This window comes from Eublepharis macularius, chromosome 12 (genome assembly GCF_028583425.1).
Source record: "Eublepharis macularius isolate TG4126 chromosome 12, MPM_Emac_v1.0, whole genome shotgun sequence".
Taxonomy (NCBI): Eukaryota; Metazoa; Chordata; class Lepidosauria; order Squamata; family Eublepharidae; genus Eublepharis; species Eublepharis macularius.
In genome coordinates, this window is record NC_072801.1 from 6,601,603 (window position 1) to 6,623,236 (window position 21,634).

Sequence of the window (21,634 nt, forward strand, 5' to 3'; positions counted from 1 at the left end):
GTGGTGGGGGGGGGATGAGAGTGGGGGAGGGGGAGCCTCCACCCCACTGAAGGACCTGAGATCCCTATCTTTAGGACATAGTTTGAGGAAGGATTTAACCTAGAATCTATGGAGTACCATACAGTATGCCCTTTGAAGTGGCCATTTCCTCCAGAGGAACTGATCTCTATAGTCTGGAGAAGAGTTGTAATTCCAAGAGAATTCCAGACCCCAAGCGGAAGTTGGTAACCCTAGTGAATGGCTAACTGCTGCTTTTTTGAGGGCCACATTTGACTCTGGGGCCTTCTGTTGCTAAGCCCTAATGTAAACCAACCATTTACTGATCATAAGAGAGGGGAGCAGAGGGTGGGAATCAGGAAGTACAGCCTTAGTCAATCTAGCACCTTTTGCCTGTAAAGTATAAAATGTGACTGACGTGCTTTAAGGAATTTCCTCCACCATGGCCTCTGGATAGAACTTTAGAGGCCATGAGTAAAACAAGAGTAAGAAGTTTGTGGAAGAATTTCTCCAATATACTTCCGTTTTAACTCCCCCCCCCCCCCACCACCGGCAGCATCACTGACTAATAAGTGATTCATCAGATTTCTAACACAGAAGCCAAATAATTTGGCTGGTTATAAGATGAACTATTAGGTGTTCGTAGCAGGTAGTTAGTGTTATTGAAGTTAAAATCGCCTTTGAACGTGCTTTTCCCTTGTGTATTTTCAGAAGCAGTTTAATAACATTCATCCTCCAACATCAACACTTCTTTTTTGCTCATTTTTTTTTTACAGAATACACAACTTTCTTTCTTTGCTCATGTTACACGACTTCCACTGCCAAGTTTTCTATCATTGCTAGAGTTGATACGAAATGTTATAATCATTATTTCTTCTTCTTGTGTTGCCATCTGAAACAGGGCCAAAAGTGTGGCTAGGCATATGGCTCTTTACATAAAACAAAGAACTCTAGTTCTTTTCAAGACAGTCGTTTACATACATCAGCGAAATGCACAATGAATATTTGGGGAGAAGTATGAAGTAGCTGCGCTGGACTGTTGCTCATCTCTGGTTGCCCATGTTCAAGCTTGGCCCTTTTCTTCCAAAGCCTGTTAAACATTGTACTGTGTTCCTTCACTATGTTCATTGCTATACATGAAAACGGATTGGAGATGAGTGTGGGGATAGAAGTTAAGAGCTATTCATACTAAAGATGCAGAGAAGTTAGCCGTGTTAGTCTGTGGTAGCAAAATCAAAAAGAGTCCAGTAGCACCTTTAAGACTAACCAATTTTATTTTAGCATAAGCTTTCGAGAATCAAGTTCTCTTCGTCAGAAGAGAACTTGATTCTCGAAAGCTTATGCTAAAATAAAATTGGTTAGTCTTAAAGGTGCTACTGGACTCTTTTTGATTCATACTAAAGGGCACTGATGCTTTCCTAGATCACACAAAAGTAGTATGGATGAAACAGGTCCTCGCTCACATGGGCTGTTCATCAGATTGAGTCAGTTAGAATCCAAGACTGAATTCTGACAATCCCGGAAGTTCCTACTTCACTTCTGAGGCAAGAAGTGCACACTTCCATTCTCTCAGCCTTGATCCAATCACTCTAAGTGCCTTGATTAGGAAACATCTGTCCCTGTTTCTCTGCAATCTTCAGAGACAATGGAGAAATTTAGATTTTAAAAACTAGGATACTGGAGAGGTAAGGGATTGAATCCTCTCCCAACATGAAATGAAATTCACAAAGTTGGACATGAGATGACCAGATCAAATACTTGGACAGAAATGAGACAGAAATGCAATAGTATAATTGTCAGGCAGGCAGCCAGCCTGCCTGCCATACACGTGAATGTATATCTACTGGGGTGGATGGGTAGTAGTGTAGCTGTCTTCCTTCACTGTATCTTGGCTACACTTTGTTTGGGTTGAGTGGTGTTATCAGTGCAGCTGGAACTGAACATCTGGGAACCAACCTTGGGAAACTCAGCTCTGCATCTCTTTCAGGACTTTCGCTGACTTCAACTGATTCTTGTTTGAACTGTGGGGGAGGGGACTGTTTATTTATTTATTTATTGTTTATTGTTTATTTTGTTTATTTATTGCTTTTCCGGCCGAAGCCATAAGCCATACAAACACCAACAAAATATGAACTGTACACTTGAACAGACCCAATTCACACAGACATAACTCGTCATTATCACTTTAAACTATCTAAGCTCATGAAGATTTTGTTTCTTTATCACCGTGGCTAAAAAGGAAGCCACTATAGCAGAGGTTTGATTGTCAGGAAAGTTATCAGACAGTAGCACTGAGATTGCCCAAGGAAGGAAGGGAAGCTTTTCTTTTAACATAATAGGAATAATAACTCTCTCTCTTTCCTTACTCCACTTAGGGCAAAAAACTATTATATGATCCAAGGTCTCTAACTTTCCTTGTCCACAGTCACAAACTCGTTCAGAATAAGGGAGTCCAGAGAAACGACCAGAAAGCACTTTAGAGGGGAAGGAGTTAAGTCTAGCCAATGTGAAGGCTCTGCGTTGAGCTGGAATCTTTAAAGAATAGCAATAAGATGGAATAGCCTCTGGGGGTGAAAGTCCCAGGGATAAGCCCGAACATGTACGCCTGGCTCTCTGGAGAGTACTGCTGTAATCGAGATCCTTTAGTTTTAATTTTATAACTCTTAGGGCCTCATTTGACTGTAAAGATGTTATATCAATATCCAGAATTTTTAGTTTCTGGTTAATTAAATTAGTTCGGCTACTCTTATAGGTATCCTGCGGGATCAAGTGTGCAAAACCTACTTTCCCTGAATTGTCCTTGTAAATTTCCTTGTTCAAGAACAACTTAAAGGCTGTAATCCATGCTCTCTTCTCAATTGAGGGTTGGGCGAATTCGACTCTAAGTGCAGTACCTGCTACGCATCTCGGGACTGCCGCTATCTCCCTCAAAAAATGTGTGTAGAGGGGTGTCAAGGTTGTCGGATACACCTTCAATCCACACTCCACACCCATAAAGTATCTGTGGGATAACCTTAGCATTTATTTATATGATATTTGTATTCCGCCCTCCCCGCAAGCAAGCTAAGGACAGATAACAACCTTAAAATTATTTTAAGACGTTCCATATTAAAACATTAGAACATCATATAAAAATAGCAGCACTTTTTTGCCTGGCAGCGGCAATACAACTAATAACCAACGATACAGCAGTACAACTGGATATAGCAGCACAGTAACAGCAGCTCAAAAACAAACAGTGGTGGGCAACTTTCACAGGGAGGGGGGTAGATGTTGCATCCTCCGGCCAGTGGAGGTCCAACCTCAGCCATGAGCCTGGCGGAACAACTCTGTCTTACAGGCCCGGCGGAAAGACAGTAAATCCTGCCGGGCCCTGGTCTCAGTAGACAGAGTGTTCCACCAGGTATGAGCCAGGACTGAGAAAGCCCTGGCTCTAGTCGAGGCAAGGTGGGCCTCCTTGGGTCCAGGGACCAATAACAATTGTTCTTCTCCAGATCGGAGGGTCCTCCAGAGAATATACAGGGAGAGATGGTCCCTCAAGTACGCTGGCCCCAGTCCGCACAAGGCCTTATAGGTCAATACCAGAACTTTGAACCTGATCCAGTACTCCACTGGCAACCAATGCAGCTCACGCAGTATTAGTGTAATATGCGCCCTATTTGGTGCTTTCATAATGACTCACGCAGCTGCATTTTGCACCAGCTGCAATCTCCGGGTCAAGCGCAAGGGTAGGCCTGCATAGAGCAACTGGAGGTATAACCTCTCAGGGAAGACTTTGCTTTGGCATTCCAGGCAATTACTATGTACAAGTGCACTTCTAGGGAGCAATATCTAATAAAGACCTTTAATTCATACAACTGTGTTTGATGAAGTGGAGAGTCTGCGAGAATCCCCTAGCCAGGCCTGACAATAATACCGAAATACTTGTGAGATAGACAGGTTGATACCTAAAAAACAAACACTCAAAATGCTATCTACTGAAGGCTGTAGGAAGATAATCTTTACTTGCAGTAGAAATGAAGCCCAGGAACAAATAGAAACCTTAGCATCTACCATTTTTAAAAAAAGAGGACTGAAATAAGTGAACACCGGGGACTGTAACCTACCACATGACTCAGCAAAGTTTGAAGGCTTGCTGCAGCTCATGGAAACTTCTGCCAATGTTACCTGGATGAAGAGCCCATTAAATTGGAGGAATTATGCTAGAGCAAGCCTTCTCCGAGTGGTAAGATAAGATGTAGGCCAGTGTCTTCACTTTGGACTGACCCAACAGGAAACCTTTATGCTCTGACAAACACATACTTGTATCTTCCCTGCATCCTGAGACTTTGGGAGATAGGTGGGTATGTAAACATTGTTAATAAATAAATACCTCCCATCAACTTTCTGCCTAGCCTCTCACACAGCCAATAAAATACCAAGTTTAAGAGACTTTCACTGGATTGAAGAGTAGTTGCCAACGGCATCCCATCTGATTGGAGGGAAGTGTCCAGTGGAGTGCCACAGGGCTCCATTTTGGACCCAGTGCTTTTCAATATTTTTAGAAATTATCTGGATGAAGGTGTGAAGGGATTATTCATTAAATTTGCAGATGACACCAAACTGGGAGCAGTAGCAAATGCTCTTAATAACAACAACAACAACATTCGATTTATATACCGCCCTTCAGGACAACTTAATGCCCACTCAGAGTGGTTTACAAAATATGTCATTATTGTCCCCACAACAATAACCACTCTGCGAGGTGGGTGGGGCTGAGAGAGCTCTAGAGAGCCATGATGACTAGCCCAAGGTCACCCAGCTGGCTTCAAGTGGAGGAGTGGGGAATCGAACCCAGTTCTCCAGATTAGAGTCCTGCACTCTTAACCACTACACAAAACTGGCTCTTATCGTATCTTAAAGATAAGGATAGAATTTAAGAGATCTGAACACAGTGGGAAAGTGGGCAGATCTGAACAAGATGCAATTTAACATGGATAAGTGCTAGGTTCTTCACCAGGGTAACATAAATGTAAAGCATGCATAAAGGAGGAGAGATACACTTCTGGGTAGCAGTGTGTGTGAAAAAGATCTTAGGGTATGGATGGATGGGAAGCTAAATATGAGTTATGCAAAAGTATAACACAGGATGTCATTATCCGACTATATACTGCATTGGTCAGGAGGACCCACCTGGAGTATTGTTTCCAGTCATGGAGTCCTCACTAGGGGTGTGCAATTGGGGTTTCTGATTCAAGTTTTTAACTCAAATCAGACCCAATTTGGGTAGATTCAGTATTTCCAAATCGGCCCCAGCATTGCTGAGCCAATTCAGAAATACCGAACCTTTTTCAGGTGCACACCTCTAGCTCTCACTTCAAAATTGGATATGGACAAATTGGAAAAGGTGCAGAAGAGAGCAATCAGGATGATAAGGGGCTTAGAGACAAAACCCAACAAGGAGAGCCAGTTTGGTGTCGTGTCAAGACTGGTGGGACTCTAATCTGGAGAAACAGGTTTATTGCCTACTCCTACACTTGAAGCCAGCTGGGTGACCTTGGGTTAGCCACAGCTTCCTGGAGCTCTCTCAGTCCCACCCACCTCACAGGGTGTTTTGTTGTGGGGATAATAATAGCATACTTTGTAAACCACTCCAAGTGGGCATAAAGTTGTTCTGAATAAAATCAAATTTTATTGTTGTTGTTGTTGTTGTTATCATTATCGTTATCGTTATTGTTATCATTATCATTATCATTCTTATTAAAGACTGTGGGACCTGGGAATGTTCAGTTTGGAGAAGAGGAGATTGAGGAGAAACATGACTGCTCTCTAGGGGTGTGCAAAGGCACCCTGATTCGTTTTTTCCGAATCTGCTAAATCCGAATCGAGAGGCTGATTCGGATTTAGCAGAAATCCGAATCGCCCAGCCGATTCGGGTTTACCGATTCGGATCGATTCGGATCGATTCGGATCGATTTGGGTTTTTTCAATGGGAAAAAGGCATTTTCCCACCGAATCACCCCAAATTTTGTGGGGGCCTTCCTCTAACTCCCCTCTAACAACCCCCCAAGTTTCAGAACAATTGGACTTTGGGGGGCCACGTTATGGCCCCCCAAACCAGGTCCCCCTATCCTCTCCTTAAAAAAAGCCATAGCTTTAGGTTGCTGCTGCTCATCTTCATTCATTTTTTCCTATGGGGAAAAAATGAAGAGGAAGGCTTCCTTTGCCAGGGGTGGCATTTTGCATGCAAAATGCCCCCCTACCCTCAGGGGCCCTTCTCCCACCTCTACTCCCACCCCCCACCAAGGCTCAGCCTGCTCCCACTTGGGGGGGCATTTCATGGCCACCCCAAGTAGGTGCTCTTATCTCTACCACTTACAGCTGGGGGAGGCTTGTCTTGCCAGGGGTGGCATTTTGCATGCAAAATGCCCCCTACCCTCAGGGGCCCTTCTCCCACTTTTCCTCCCACCCCCCACCAAGGCTCAGCCTGCTCCCACTTGGGGGGGGGCATTTCATGGCCTCCCCAAGTAGGTGCTCTCATCTCTTCCACTTACAGCTGGGGGAGGCTTGTCTTGCCAGGGGTGGCATTTTGCATGCAAAATGCCCCCCTACCCTCAGGGGCCCTTCTCCCACCTTTCCTCCCACACCCCACCAAGGCTCAGCCTGCTCCCACTTGGGGGGGGGGCATTTCATGGCCTCCCCAAGTAGGTGCTCTCAGCCCCCAAAGTCCACCCCTTACAGCCCCACACAAATCCAATTCCCTCCCAGCTGCCACACACAGACCCAAATCCCCACATTAGCCCCTCACAGACCCAAATCCACCCCCAGCAGCCCCACACCCATAACCTCAGGAACAGGCTGGCAAAGGCCAGCCCTTTCCCTTTGTTCCCTATGCTGGGAACTTCTAAACTCTCTTTCCCTGGGCAATTCTGCACAGCCCAGGGGTGCCACAATGGTGGGCACACTTCTGAGTGCCAGCTGGTCCCTGTGAAAGAGCACCTGAACCACAGACACCCTCCCTCAAATTCCCCCACCATCTACAGAGATGGCTGGCCAGCCAGCCCCATTGTTCCCTATGATGGGAACCAACTGCACAACAAAGAATAAAACACGAACAACACAAAATAAAGTTTTTAAAAAAATATTTTCTCTCTTTCAAAGTACAAGTAGGCAAAGCATTATGACACATTACACCAGCAGTCCCCCACGCAGAAAAATAACACAAATCACTTAACATCAGAGAATCACAAAAGCACAATTCCTGTCAAAAACACTTTATTTCTTGAACAGCTTTAGGTTACACAGCAGGGGGCACACCAAAGGGCATGGCAGCATTCCACCTCACAAAAATAACACAACTCACTTCACATCAGAGAATCACAAAATCACAATTCCTGTCAAAAACACTTTACTTCTTGAACTGCTTTAGGTTACACAGTAGGAGGGCACAACAGGGCATAATAGCAGTGTACTACACAAAATAAAACAACCCACTTCACCGTTTTTGACAGCAATTGTGTTTGGGTGATTCTCTTATGTGAAGTGAGTTGTGTTATTTTTCTGCGTGGGGGACTGCTGGTGTAATGTGTCATAATGCTTTGCCTACTTGTACTTTGAAAGGGAGAAAATAATTTTTAAAAGCTTTATTTTGTGTTGTTCGTGTTTTATTCTTTGTTGTGCAGTTGGTTCCCATCATAGGGAACAATGGGGCTGGCTGGCCAGCCATCTCTGTAGGTGGTGGGGGAATTTGAGGGAGGGTGTCTGTGGTTCAGGTGCTCTTTCACAGGGACCAGCTGGCACTCAGAAGTGTGCCCACCATTGTGGCACCCCTGGGCTGTGCAGAATTGCCCAGGGAAAGAGAGTTTAGAAGTTCCCAGCATAGGGAACAAAGGGAGAGGGCTGGCCTTTGCCAGCCTGTTCCTGGGGTTATGAGTGTGGGGCTGCTGGGGGTGGATTTGGGTCTCTGAGGGGCTAATGTGGAGATTTGGGTCTGTGTGTGGCAGCTGGGGGGGAATTGGGTTTGTGTGGGGCTGTAAGGGGTGGACTTTGGGGGCTGAGAGCACCTACATGGGGAGGCCATGAAATGCCCCCCCAAGTGGGAGCAGGCTGAGCCTTGGTGGGGGGTGGGAGGAAAGGTGGGAGAAGGGCCCCTGAGGGTAGGGGGGCATTTTGCATGCAAAATGCCACCCCTGGCAAGACAAGCCTCCCCCAGCTGTAGTAGAGAAAAGAGCACCTACTTGGGGAGGCCATGAAATGCCCCCCCAAGTGGGAGCAGGCTGAGCCTTGGTGGGGGGTGGGAGGAAAAGTGGGAGAAGGGCCCCTGAGGGTTGGGGGGCATTTTGCATGCGAAATGCCACCCCTGGCAAAGGAAGCCTGCCTCTTCATTTTCCCCCCATAGGAAATAATGAAGAAGAAGTTGAGCATCAGCAAGCTAACAATATGCTCACCCTTCCCTTTCTTATGTGAGGATAGGGGGACCTGGTTTGGGGGGCCATAACATGGCCCCCCAAAGTTCAATCGGTCTGAAACTTGGGGGTTGTTAGAGGGCAGTTAGAGGAAGGTCCCCACCAATTTTGGCTTGATTCGGTGGGAAAATGCCTCCCCCAGGCGTCCGGGAAGACGGAGGCATTTTCCCATTGAAAAACCCAAATCAATCCGAATCAATCCGAATCGATTCGGGTTATGGTGATTCGGAAATCCCGAATCGATTCGGATTTCTCCGAATCGATCCGAATCGGGGTGATTCGGGTTTTTTCAGGTTTGCCAAAACCCGAATCGCACACCCCTACTGCTCTCCTTAAGTATTTAAAAGGCTGTCACTTAGGGGAGGGAAAGGAGCTGTTCCTATTGGCAACAGAGAATAGGACTCGAAACAATGGGTTTAAACTACAGGAGGGAAGGTACCAGCTGGACATTAGGAAAAACATCTTTACATTAAGAGCAATTCAGCAATGGAATTGGCTGCCTAGGAATGTGGTGGATTCCCTGATCGGCAGTCTTCAAGGAGTAACTGGATGAATACTTGTCGGGATTACTTTAGACTCTTCCTGCATTGGGCATGGGGTTGGACTAGACAGTCTGGAATGCTCCTTCCAACTCTATGATTCTATGACTGGTACCCAGTTGGCTGTCACTCCAAAATGAAGACCTGGAGGAGAATTTGGGATATGATGCCTTTCACCCATCTGCTGTTGTTACCCTGGAGCTATTAGTAATAATGGATGGAGAAGTTTTGTTGTTACCAAAAGCCTTTTATGATTTCCAATAAATGAGGCATTCAGATAAACTTGGCAAGAGCAAGTACATAAATTTCTGGAGACACTCAAAGACAAAAAGCAAACAAAGCTGGCAGGAAAAGGATAAATGGAATGTTATCCAAAAAGCACTGAAGTATCAATTTACATCAGAAAAGTCCTATTTGCATCGTTTGTATTATTTATGCGAAGTTGTATTGAGTAACCCAGCTAAAATCTCCAAGATACCTTAATGGTTCAAATTTATGTAGTCTTAAACTAACATGCTGAGAACTTTAACATGAATATAATCCACAGGCAGGTTAACATTAATCAAATTTCCACACTTGCATGTTAATCAATTTCCCGACTGGACTGCCTCAATTTATCATGGTCAAAATTCCTTTTGAGCAACATGCTGAACAGCTTTGAGCCTGTGCAATAGTCACATGTATTGCAGGACAGGTTGTACAAATAACATAGTTGACTAAGTATTCTTAATTGTTGGAGACGCATGAATCCCCACTCACCTCCCACCTCCCACCCCAGGGTGAAAGTTCAACAGAGTGCTCTATTTAGCAAGCACAGAATCATTTGCAGTTCAGCCTCTCTTTGTGCCTATCAGCAACATTAGTAGTCTGATCGTGTAGCTAAGCATGTAATCGGAAGTTTGATACAAGTTTAGGCTTAGTGGTTCCAAGGACTCAAGAGCTGTGAGCCCAGCAAGTCTTTTCATGAGCTGCATGTGGGGAGAGAAGCAAAAGTGAGAACCTCACAGATGGCATTCTGTTGAGTTTAAGAAAGGGCAACCCCAAGTGTTTTGCTTCTGCATCACAGCTGTATCTCTTCCTAACATGGTAATTGCACATGTGTTTATTCAGAAGCAAGTCCCACTTACTTCAATAGGTACAATAAAATATAAATAAATAAATAAGTTCCACTTTAGAGAGGTCCCTAGGACCTTAGGGTTACAGATGCTAGCTACAACTGGAAAGATGCATTACTACATCCATAAACTTGGTCCACTGATCAAAGCACATTCAAGCAGCACAGCTACAAACAACTTCAACTAATGTTTGTTTCAAACTCATATTGATGCAGAGATAACAACACTTCAGTACAAAATAGATGACTCATATTTGACAAGAATAATAACCGAGGATACTTGGAACTTCCTTGGCAATTTCAGAGTAATATAATCTTCTCAGGAAGGGCCATTTGCCTATCTTGTGTCAAGAATAACACCCTGTCATATCAATCACTTGTCTTTCACCATCAAAGGTATTTAGCTCCTCTTTCACTCATAGGTTGTTTGCCAGTAGTAGCCAGAATCCAGAGATCTGGGCCAATAGCTATTTTCCACACTGGCATTAATGTAAAATCAGGTGCATAAAAGGGGCTGGGTGAGTCCTACAGTCCCAGGGCTGCATTATTCATAAGGCTGACTAGGCCGAAGCCTAGGGGCCCCACAGGGACTAGGTGACCGTTATGGGGGGGGGGGGTTGGCTGAGGCACACCATCAGATAAATTATAATTAATTGATTCTCTTGTATAACCTCTATTAATAAGATAATTAACTTCTTCCTTATTGCAGTGAAACAAATTGTCTCTTATATTAAAACAATTATACATACATTATATATATATATTTTAATACATAATAAACATTTTATTCACTTCAAAATATTACAGTATTGAACAATTATACCCCCAAAAATGTGCTTTCCTGAAGAGTTCTACTTGTGCAATAAAAATATTTTTAAAATTGTGAATAGAATTCTTCAGGAGACCCTTAAGTGGATATAGGGCTACGTACTGCAGTCTAGTACATACCATACCAGGGTCAGGCTGTAGTGGGGTGAAAGACTGAAATGCCATAGGGGGCCTGAAATACCTGAAAGCCTAGGGGCCCGGCCATGGGTTAATACGGCCCTGCCCAGTCCCCCACCTCTGCTCCCTGCCACCACTCACCTGGCTGTCAAGGGGGGGGAACAGGCCTCCCAGACCCATTCCCAGAGTGGTGTGATGACATCACTTCCAAGAGTGACATCATCACGCCACCCCAAGAGCACCCCTGCACTTTACACACAGGCAAAGATAATAAGGAAAGTGAGTGCTGGGCCCCCCACTCCTGCTGGAAGGGTAAGGGGACCCGGCAACTGTAGCCCTTCCTCTTATTTTTTTTTAATCTCTAGGAAGGACAAATATCTTGCTGAACACTTGAGTTAGTTTAACCACTATCTGCCATCATTAGCTTCTGTATTAATAAACTTTCTCTCATTCTAGCTCTAGGAATGAGAATAGAAGTGGACTGCTTAGAACAATTTTGAATGAACAATTTGAATATTGAACAGACATTGAAGCCAATCACTAGTTTCTAAGGCAGTTAGCTGCCTAGTTCAGGACAGCCTGTAAAGGAGCGTGAACCATTTCCATCAAGTTGTAGATACCCCAGGCGGGATAAACACGCCTCTAAGGATTAGCAACTGATTACTAAGGGAAGTCTAAAATCCTTCCCTTCTAACATAAACCCAGCCTAATAGGCAATATTTCCCTGTGGTGCAGGAGGCTGCCCATTCTCTGCGAGCTGCCAGAAGCAGCAATCTTGCATACCTATGGAATAAAAAGGTTTCCATTTCCAGTTAGACTTGTTTTAACTCATTCCTTGCCCTACCCCCACACTTTGCATGGGGATGTCTACTAACAAAACATTCTGTATTAACTGCAGCCGAGTCTCATATGATCCTATTTCAGCAGGCTTGATTACACGTTCTGGTTTTGGACTGAACCCCACGTTCAGGTCTATATCTGTTCAGTTAGTACTAAATGCTTACAGCAGGAGAGAGCTGTTGCGTACTCAGAGCTTAGTGGCTCTGCTAAGGTAGACTTGCGCCTCCTCATAGGAAGCCACAGTCCAGCCTTGGCCTCACAACACCACTGCTACTCAGGCACCTTCAGTTCTGACACATATTCTTCATTTGGAAACTGTGTAGCTTTGAACAAGAGAGGCACTAAAAGAAATGTTTTCAGAGGAGCCCAGCATGTGAACTAATCCGCCATGCTAAGGGGAGGAAGACAGAGATACTTGTTGCAGAAGTCTCCAGTTCTTTTCTTTCCACAGTTGGAGAAATAAGTTTTGACAAAGCATTCTTGCTACTTAACATTTGATCCTCTGCTCAATCAAAGATGTAAGAAAAATTGATCTTTGTGCAATTACAACAATTCCTGCCATTCGTGTATCATTTGGGCAGAGGGGTTTTAAAAAGTGGTTTTCTGGTCTAATGGAATAGATAACCAAGCAGGGTTGGCCCAAGGATCTTCAGCACCCTAGGCCAGGTACTAGCTGGGTGCCCCCTCCTCCATGGCCTGAGCAGACCCAGAGCTGCCCCATCCTGAGAAGTGCCTCTGTGACCTGAGCTGGGCACACATGGACTCGGGCAGAAGAGGAGGCACTGCCACGCCCCCCCCCCCCAGCTCAAAGCACAGCACTCACCTGCTTTTTCACTTCTCTCTCTCCTTCATGGGCTGCTCACATCCCAGGGCATGGCCCAAACTGCTACATTTGAGTCATGGACTCCAGTGAGACAGGAGCAGATGCCACACAGCAAGCATAGTGAGTGTGGAACCCAGCTAGGGTGGCCGCAGAGCTGGTGACTACCTGCTCTTCCCCCCTCCTTCCTTTCTTCATGGTGTCAGGGACAGGAAAGGCAGACCAGGTGAATGGGCCCCTGGTGGCAAACCTGAGTCTGGGAGTACAGCTCGCTGCACCCCCCAGCCCCCCAGCCCCAGCCTAAGGCATCCTAATGGGCCCCTGATACTAGCCACTAAATCACACTGACTCTTTGGACTCTAAGGAAAAACCCAGAGCCTCTTTCTAATTTGCAAACTTTGAGGGGCAACAGAGAGGCAGTTGGAGGGGGGGGTCTGTTGCACACTTAGGAAACAGCATACCGGAAGGTGCTCTGCTGGGAGTGGGAAAAGGCTCCACTGTTGCTATCAAGCTCCACAGGCAGCTAAGAACACTAACTGTCACTCCATCCCTTCCTCCCCTGGTGAAGTCCTTAATTCACACTGAGAGAGTTGCCCCATAACAAAAGCAAGAGAGAACCCATAAATAGCCTAACATGTATATAAATGAGTCCCATTTTGCTTTTGATTGACAGGTGGGAAAAAAGGACATAAAAGGACATGGAGAATTTCTTTTGAAAAATTTGCTAGAAAAGGAATATACATATACATTTCCCAACTTTGCCTTCATCTTTCTGCAGGGCTGCAGATGGGAACAAATATATTGTACTCAGCATCAGCAATATAAGATTTGTGAGGGATTTTATGGCTTGTTCTCAATACTAGAAGAAGTAAGAAATGTTAACGTGGTAGAACCTATAGGCCACGCGAAACACAGTTGGTCAGTGACTTCAGGATGATTTGTACAAAATGTGTACAGTTAAGCAGAAGACTAATGTGTATGAGAATTTTTTGTAAACTATTCCATGATTCTTCTAAAAATCCCTCCCACCAAAGTTTCTTTTCATTCCATACCTACTTTCACGTTTGGGCACCAACCCCCCCTGCCCTCTCAAATTGGGTAAAAACGAGGCTGGAAAAGCCATTTTTTTCAGCAGAAAGAAAACCAAGAAACAGTCTGTGCAAATGTTTCCCACAAAATGGATTTCTCTTAACACAAACAAACAAGTTATGAATTTGTGATGTGACAGTTCGTGTTTAAAGAATGGGAGCTTGTTCTGGTGCCTTATAAGAAAAACTATAGTTGTGCTGCTATATCCATGAGCATCAAAGGGAATAAAGAAAAGCCAGCTTCCAGCCTTGGGTAGGGGGACTAAATATTTCCCTGTGAGCTGCTCTCATGCAATTCAAAACTACTTTGTGGATATTATTAAAATGGGATTATCAAAGATTTTAAGGCATGGAATCAGGTCCACAAACTGCACTTTAGAGTTCCATAAGTCTCTCCTCCCTACCTAGCTTTAGTTTTGGTTTGTTTTTTTAAAAACATGAAGCTTTTCAAATGCTGGTGGAAAGCAGCACGGAGATGAAATTTTTGAGGAGACAAATGGCAGGCTTTGCCCACCTGCCTTTCTCTGCTCAAACGTGCAGCTTTTCCAAGCTGTTTTTTATTTAAAAAAAAAAAAACAGAAGAAGGAATCACAGAACTCTGGAGAATAACATAGATTGCATGAAGCCGGGGGCGGGGGGGGGGGTGCTTTCTATCCGTAACAGCATTTGCACAAGAGAATGGATCCCCTCTGGGGAACAGATAGAGTAAATATTGCTCTCATTTATTTTGAAAAGACAGTCCTCACTTAACAGTCATTGAGTCGCAAACCCTTTCCCACCCTATGATTCCATACCTCTCTTGTTTGCACCCCTTACAGTAACTACTTGGCAACTTCATTCAGCTGTTAGTAACAAGCTCAAAGTATTGATTATTTCTCAATGTCATAATGATGGGAAAGCAGGACAACACACTGTAAAGGCACAGGTTTCTGATTCCAAGTGAAATGATAGTTTGCCCTACACGACTGCACAATAAATCAGTGAGCAAATCAGCCATCTCAGGGCCTAGGGGAGGGGGTGCTGAAGTGGTACTGACACATTACAATAATGAAAATTTGAAATACTTCGTACCCTATTGATTTCTCTTAAACTGAATTATTCCCATGGCATGAGATTACAAGACTGTTCACTGGATCATGGACCACACAGGAGATGCTTAAGAAAAATACCCACAGATCTGTTGATAATAATAAACCTTTTAGAATTTCTTTAGCTACATCAGCAACTTGGAGAGCAAGTGAATGGCAAGTGAACAGGGAGGAATACAGGTGAGTCTGTTCACTTGCCAGGCAAGTGTAATTCGTCACTTGTAGCTTGGCTCTCAGATCTGCCCCAGTCATGGATGAAGAAAGAGATGGAGCCCAGTTTTAACCACAACGAAGGCTCATGAGCAGTGGATGAAACCCTTCATCTCCCAGCCTTGTGGTTAATCTTCTTGCAGTCTGTCTCCCATCTATCGTCTTTTTGCAGAGCAGTACATAATGTTCCTCTCTCCTCCAACAGTTTCTCCCAGCAAGACTGTGAGGTGGATTAAGTTGAGAGAGAGTAACTGGCTGAAGGCCACCTGTCCCTCACTGCCTCCAATTTTTAACAGTGAAAAAGAAAAGTTGAGGGTTTTTTCCAATGGTGACTTTACTCCTACATGTCTCAGTGCCTGCTCGTGGACCTAACTAACCTTCCACTCAGTTCCTGTGATCTTTTCTCAAATAAGTGTTGCTGATGGCACAGGCTCAAGAAGTGAACAATGCATTCTATCCTTTATCAGTCAATTAAAAGATATATCTGGCTGTGCAGGCCCAGGCAGCCATTTTAATTTAACAACCATGATACCAAGGGATACAACTTCTTGTCTAGGGAATATGATGGTTTATTCTTGAAGTGGGTAAAGCTAGGCTTGCCAGTTCCCAACTCCCAACTCCCCCCCCCCCCACCTCTCACCTAGCTGGTGGGGGGAGTGCTGAAATGCACCTGTGTGCTCTGGGGTGCCCTCGCATCACGTCCAGAACAACATCATTCCCGGACTGATGTGGAAGTGAAGGATAGCAACAGGGATCCAATTGACTCAAAAAACTAAATCAGCAGCTAATTTTTAAAAGTGGCCCTATAACTTAGTATTTGGGGTCAATTTGGCTCCTGTCAAGAAGTTAAAATCAATTTTAATAAATCTTTTAAAATTAAAAAAAAATGGCCCCTGTTGTTTCTTCATCGTGCTGGTGCAATGTGGAACACTCTGGAGCATGCACGCATTGCATGTGCATGCAAAGTAAGTGCCCTGCACACTATTTGCCCACAACCCCCCACCCCCCCACTTTCAGTCCCATGGGGCCTGGCTAGCAGAGCAAAAGTAGCTGCAAGCAGCAACAGCCAACCAGCTGAGTGGCCTGGTACAACTTTGCCAAGGAATTTCAAGACATCATGGTCAGCATCTCACCTTGTAGGCAACTGAGAGAGCTCCAACAAGGTTTCTTCATCTAGTGAACACTTGCCACAAAGTTTTTGGCATGCTAAATTTGAAACCAGGCCTCCTCTGTCCAAGTCTGACATGGTAACTACACCCGCTCCTTTCCTCCTCAACCAAGCTCCAGTGCTGGAAATGAGTCTGGCTGGAGAAAGAAGTGCTTGGGGACACGTGGTGGCAGTTGAAGGGTTCCACACTTCAGAACCCAACTTCTACTGTTAAAACTGGACCCCAACACCGTTTGTGAGTGATTTAAGAACATCCAGCTGAAGATTCGGCCCTGACCTGGATAGCCCAGAAGAGCCTGATCTCTTCAGATCTCAGCCTGATCTCGTCCAATCTCAGAAGCTAAGCAGGGTCAGCCTTGGTTAGTAATTGGATGGGAGACCTCCTGTGAAGACCAGGGCTGCAGAGGCAGGCAATGGCAAACCACCTCTGATAGTCTCTTGCCATGAAAACTGCACCAGGGTCGCCATAAGTCAATGACGACTTGAGGGCAGGATTTCATTCACTCGTTCAGGTGACGATTAATGGGTCTCCAGCCATTGTTTCATTTCATTTCTCATTTTCATTTCATCCTTATTTAAGCTAAACTTTCCTTCAGACAGCCTCACATACCCAGTATCTCACACAAACGCACTAACATTTCATATTTACTTGTGCCTTCTTCCCTATCTTGTTCAACTGTTTTTGTAGACAGTGAACGTCTATTTCTGTAGAGCTGTCAAAATCACATGTTTGACACTGAAGCTACAAGCAGCTTGTCTGTTCCACTGAATGCCCAACTGCTGTGAAAAATTCCAAAATACATCCAGCTGCTCACAGATACACATGTCATACCTGCACATTTGACCTCCTAGAACTCTGAACCCATACATTTCTTGTGGCATGCCAATATTTCATTTGTGTGTCGTGCTAGATTACGAAACATTATTTATTTAAATATTTAATATACTTTATGCTGCCTTTCCCCTCAGAGAGGGTCCCCCAAGATAGTGCACATACTACATCGAGTTATTTCTTCCTTAATTAAGTTTTCTGTTTGGCTGACAACATCACAATTTTCATACACAGTATGTATAAATACCATACAGGTTACATAAAACTGCACAGAAGAAACCAATGAACCATCAGTACCAACAATAAAAATGGAGAGGCCCAAAAACTTTTTGCAGTGACAACATAGGGACACACAAAGAAAAAGTGCATTCCTGAACATCCCTTACCCAGCTCTTATTTCACTTGTTCCCTTTTAGATAATGTATAACATATTGAGCCGATTAAAATGGGTTATCTCGGTGCCATTACTGAAGCTGTGCAATAGGAAGAACAGCCCTTACCTTAAGTCGATAATGCCAGTTCATTAAAAAGTACAGGCAGAGGTTTTTTTAAAAAAAAATCTGGTGTTTGATTCATTATTAGTAATTAAAGTCAGTACAGAATCAAACGTGCAGAGCAAACTTAAGTTCTGGTACTGAGCCCACAGCATTGAAAGGTATGCTTCTATGGCTCTTATCTGTTTTTGCTTGTAAAGAATATACAATCTTATTCAGAAGAATAAATTAATATTTATGATTTTAATAAGCCAGTGTGTATGAAATATAATCAGGTTCACTTAAAGGTCACCCCCACGGCCGCCACCTTTGTCTCAGGGGCTTTATTCTCTTGAGGGTATAGAGAGACCCTCCGCATCTTTGGCAGTACACAGAAGAAGAAAAACTGGAGAGAGCCACAAGACGTCTCGCTGTTGCAGCAAAAAGATGCTCTATATTGATCTGACTTGTTAAATTAAAAGGGAAAAACCGCCCTCTGCGTATTTGTTTGAATTATTTTGATTGCAATCAATTAAAAAACAACTGCACAGATTTAAATCACATTGATTTCACTGGGATATTAATTGTGCAATATATCTCACACGATCAGTTTCATAGACCAAAACCTTGCACTGGCAATAATTGGCCATGCGGAGCTTGATCAAAGGTCCCAACACTTTGCGGAGGTAATATTTTAATAACTCTGCCCAGTAGGTAAGTTAGTCCATCATGCAGATATGACACTTGCATGTTAGTCTCTCAGCCACAGACAGAGTTATAGAACATGAGTAGTATGTGTTGAAAAACACACACAGAGGAATTAAATAGCCAAGACCCTCCACCCCTGGATATATCACTTTATGATGGCAAGAAGGAGGTGGCTGCATGTTGCAATGTATTCAGTAGGTGATGGTAACTCCCGACATGTAGAAAAATAGGGTATCAAGGAGAAAGCTAGTCTGACCCTTTTACTCTGGAATGCTGGTTTTTAATATATAGAGGTGCTTTCCCTGCTACCCAAGGAGGAGGGATAGGTGTATATTATTCCCCAACCTTCAGCCTGAATGGCGAAGATTGCACCAGAAGTTTACCACAGGGCCTGCATAACCTAGTGCAAAGATATTTGCTATCTGATATATTAGTTACCCTATACAAAGGGATTGGTGTAGTGGACGCAAATTGGTGATGACATTTTCTCCTAAATATTGGAAACTTCACTGTAAATTCAAGGCTGGATACTTCCAGCTTTCATCCTTCCAAATAACAGGATGAAAGATTAATGGAGATTATTTCATTACATTTAGCAACAAAAATTGTTACTGGTTCTAGTTTTGCCATTTGGACTGGGATGCCCAACGTTACTCTCAAACATTACTTTTTCTCTCTAGGTTTTTACCACGTGAACCTAGAATTAGCCGTATTTTGAACAGTTTCACAGAGCGGATGCAAAAAAATACACTTACTTGCACATTTCATCACCATGTCCCACATTAATTAACAGCGATTTCTATAACTGCTCTGTTTTTAATAGTTCTGTTTTGCTGGTTTTGTTTTGTTGTCTTCATTGTAAGTCACCACAAGCAAGTCCCTAGAGAGGTAGCATATACATTGTCTAAATAAGTAAATAATAAATGCATTCATATGTCTCATGGTATTGCTCAAGAGTGTTCTTCAGTGTTTCATGTGAAAACAGTCAGGCATTTTAAGGCTAATTTACATAGATAATTTATATAGAATCATAGAGTTGGAAGGGTCCATAGAGACCATCTAGTCCAACCCCCCTGCCCAGTGCAGGATCAGCCTAAAGCACCTCTGACAAGTATTCATCCAGCCTCTTCTTGAAAACTGCCAGTGAGGGGGAGCTCACCACCTCCCTAAGCAGCTGATTCCACTTTTGAACTACTCTGACCATGAAAAAGTTTCTCCCACTTTCCAAAATATCTCCCACTTTCCAAAGCTGATGTGGCAGAGAAGGTAGGGATTGCAAATGTTAGCCAATGAAGACCAAAATTCAAATCCTCACTTGGGCCTGCTTGTGTGGGGAGGGTGGAATAAAAATCAAAATAATTATTGGATGACCTTGAGCATATCACCACTTCACAGTAATCTACGTCATGAGGCTGGGACTGGAGGTGGGAAGATTGCATTCACTACCCCGAGCTCCCCCTGCAAGGTGGAGCAGGATTTTTTTTAAAAAAATAAATTATTTAAGTCATTGTGTGAGCTGGGCACTTTGTGTATAGATATTTTTTATCAATTCTACCATTAACATAGCACCTCACATTTTCATAGACAATGCCAGACAGGCCCTTGCCTCAAAAAAGAGGGGAAATAAAAATGTGAGCACATGCTGTTATACATACTTAAACATTGGTTACAGTCTTCAGTGAAAGGGAAGAAAGATTTCACCAATCAAGCTTGCTGAGACAATGACAACATCTTACAAAGCTTGTTACACCCGTCCAGGAGTCATCAGCTGGATAAGTGCATGAGCAACCCCCACCTCCCCACACACACACTTTATGCCTTGTTATACATTCACCACTAGAATCCTTTCAATGAGAGTTTTCAAACAACCATCTAGAAACCTGTCCAGAATCAAAGTTTAGTTCTGCCTTGAGAGGCAGGCACTATTGGTCAGTTAAATGAAAGGGCATGACAGACACAAACACAGCTCTGTCTATAAAGTTTCACAGAATGACAATGGGCAATATTGGAACCCTAGTCCTGGCAGTAATCTGGGAACACCTGATGCTGCAGAATTCTACAAGCTAAGGATATGTGGGTCAGATCATTCAGTGGCAGAAGAAGACCAAAGAGATGCCCCACCTAGTGCTCTATGAGTTTTTCAAGGACAAGTGAAATATGCACTGATAAATAGCTGTCCCTTCTTATGCAGCTCAATGACATATGCTCCATGAGTGCTCTTCTGCAGTCCTAACTGGTACAACTCTGAGACAGGTTTGCATTTTTGGTAGGAGCACGACCTCATCTGCAGGTGCTGGTGTGGATTTGATGTATGGTTCCCGGGCATGGTGCTTTTGGAGTGATGGAATTCTTTTAGGTGGAACACTTTTTTTGTACATTTTCTTGGAGTGGGGAAAGCAGGGACAGTCTTATCCACAGGGTAACCATGGCAGCTGCTCTGGGCTGAGGGGGCTCCTGACTAGAGATGGGCACAAACAGCATTACGAACACAAAAAAGCCCATGAACAGCCTGTTTGGCTGTTCGCGAACAAGCTGTTCATGAGGCCCCATTCTAAATGAACAGGTGGTCATTGCAAGCCTCGTTCGTTGCTGTTCATTGCTGTTTGTCAAGCCAGACAGTCTGGCACCTGCAATCAATTCCCTTGGCAACTTAGGCAGGGATTGTCTGAACTGTGTCTGAACTCCTGCTGTTGCCCTGGAAACCCCAATCTAAGCCCAATTTAGCTTGATAGGTAGGTCTTCCTTCCAAGTGTGGACTGGAGCTCCAAATTTGTTACAAGAGTAAAAGATCAGGGGGGAGGGGGCTCCCAGGTCTGGCTTTCAGGAACAGACAGCTGCTGTTAGAGAGACAGGGTGAGTGCACTGGAGCTTGAATTTTCTTTGTGTGTGGTGGGATAGGGATCTACCCCTTCTAGTTCCAGGGCTGCTGCCAGGCTCTGGGGCCAAGCTATTATTTATTATTGGTTCATTTCCTGCTGCCTGCTTAGGTAGGGTTTCTGGGAGTGGTGAAGTAGGTATCTTGATGGCTGGAAGAGAGCCTGCTGGCCCCCAAGAACAACGAACATGTTCGTGACAGGATCATGTTTCATCAGTATTCATTGTTCGTTGTTTGTGGATGGCAACGAACAACGAACACCATGTTTGTTTTTATTCTGTTCATGCCCATGTCTACTCCTGACTGCTGAAGGCCCTCCCCCTCCCCCAACAGAGAGTGGAAAGAAGCCAAAGAGGCCCAGCTGTCACAAGTGCTTGCTCACCTCGTACAGTGAAGGCCACCCTTTTCTTGAGTCTGGTGTGACTCAGGAGTGAGAGGACAATGATTCTGGGGCCCCATACAGGACCTGCCCTGGAATCACTAAGACCACCCC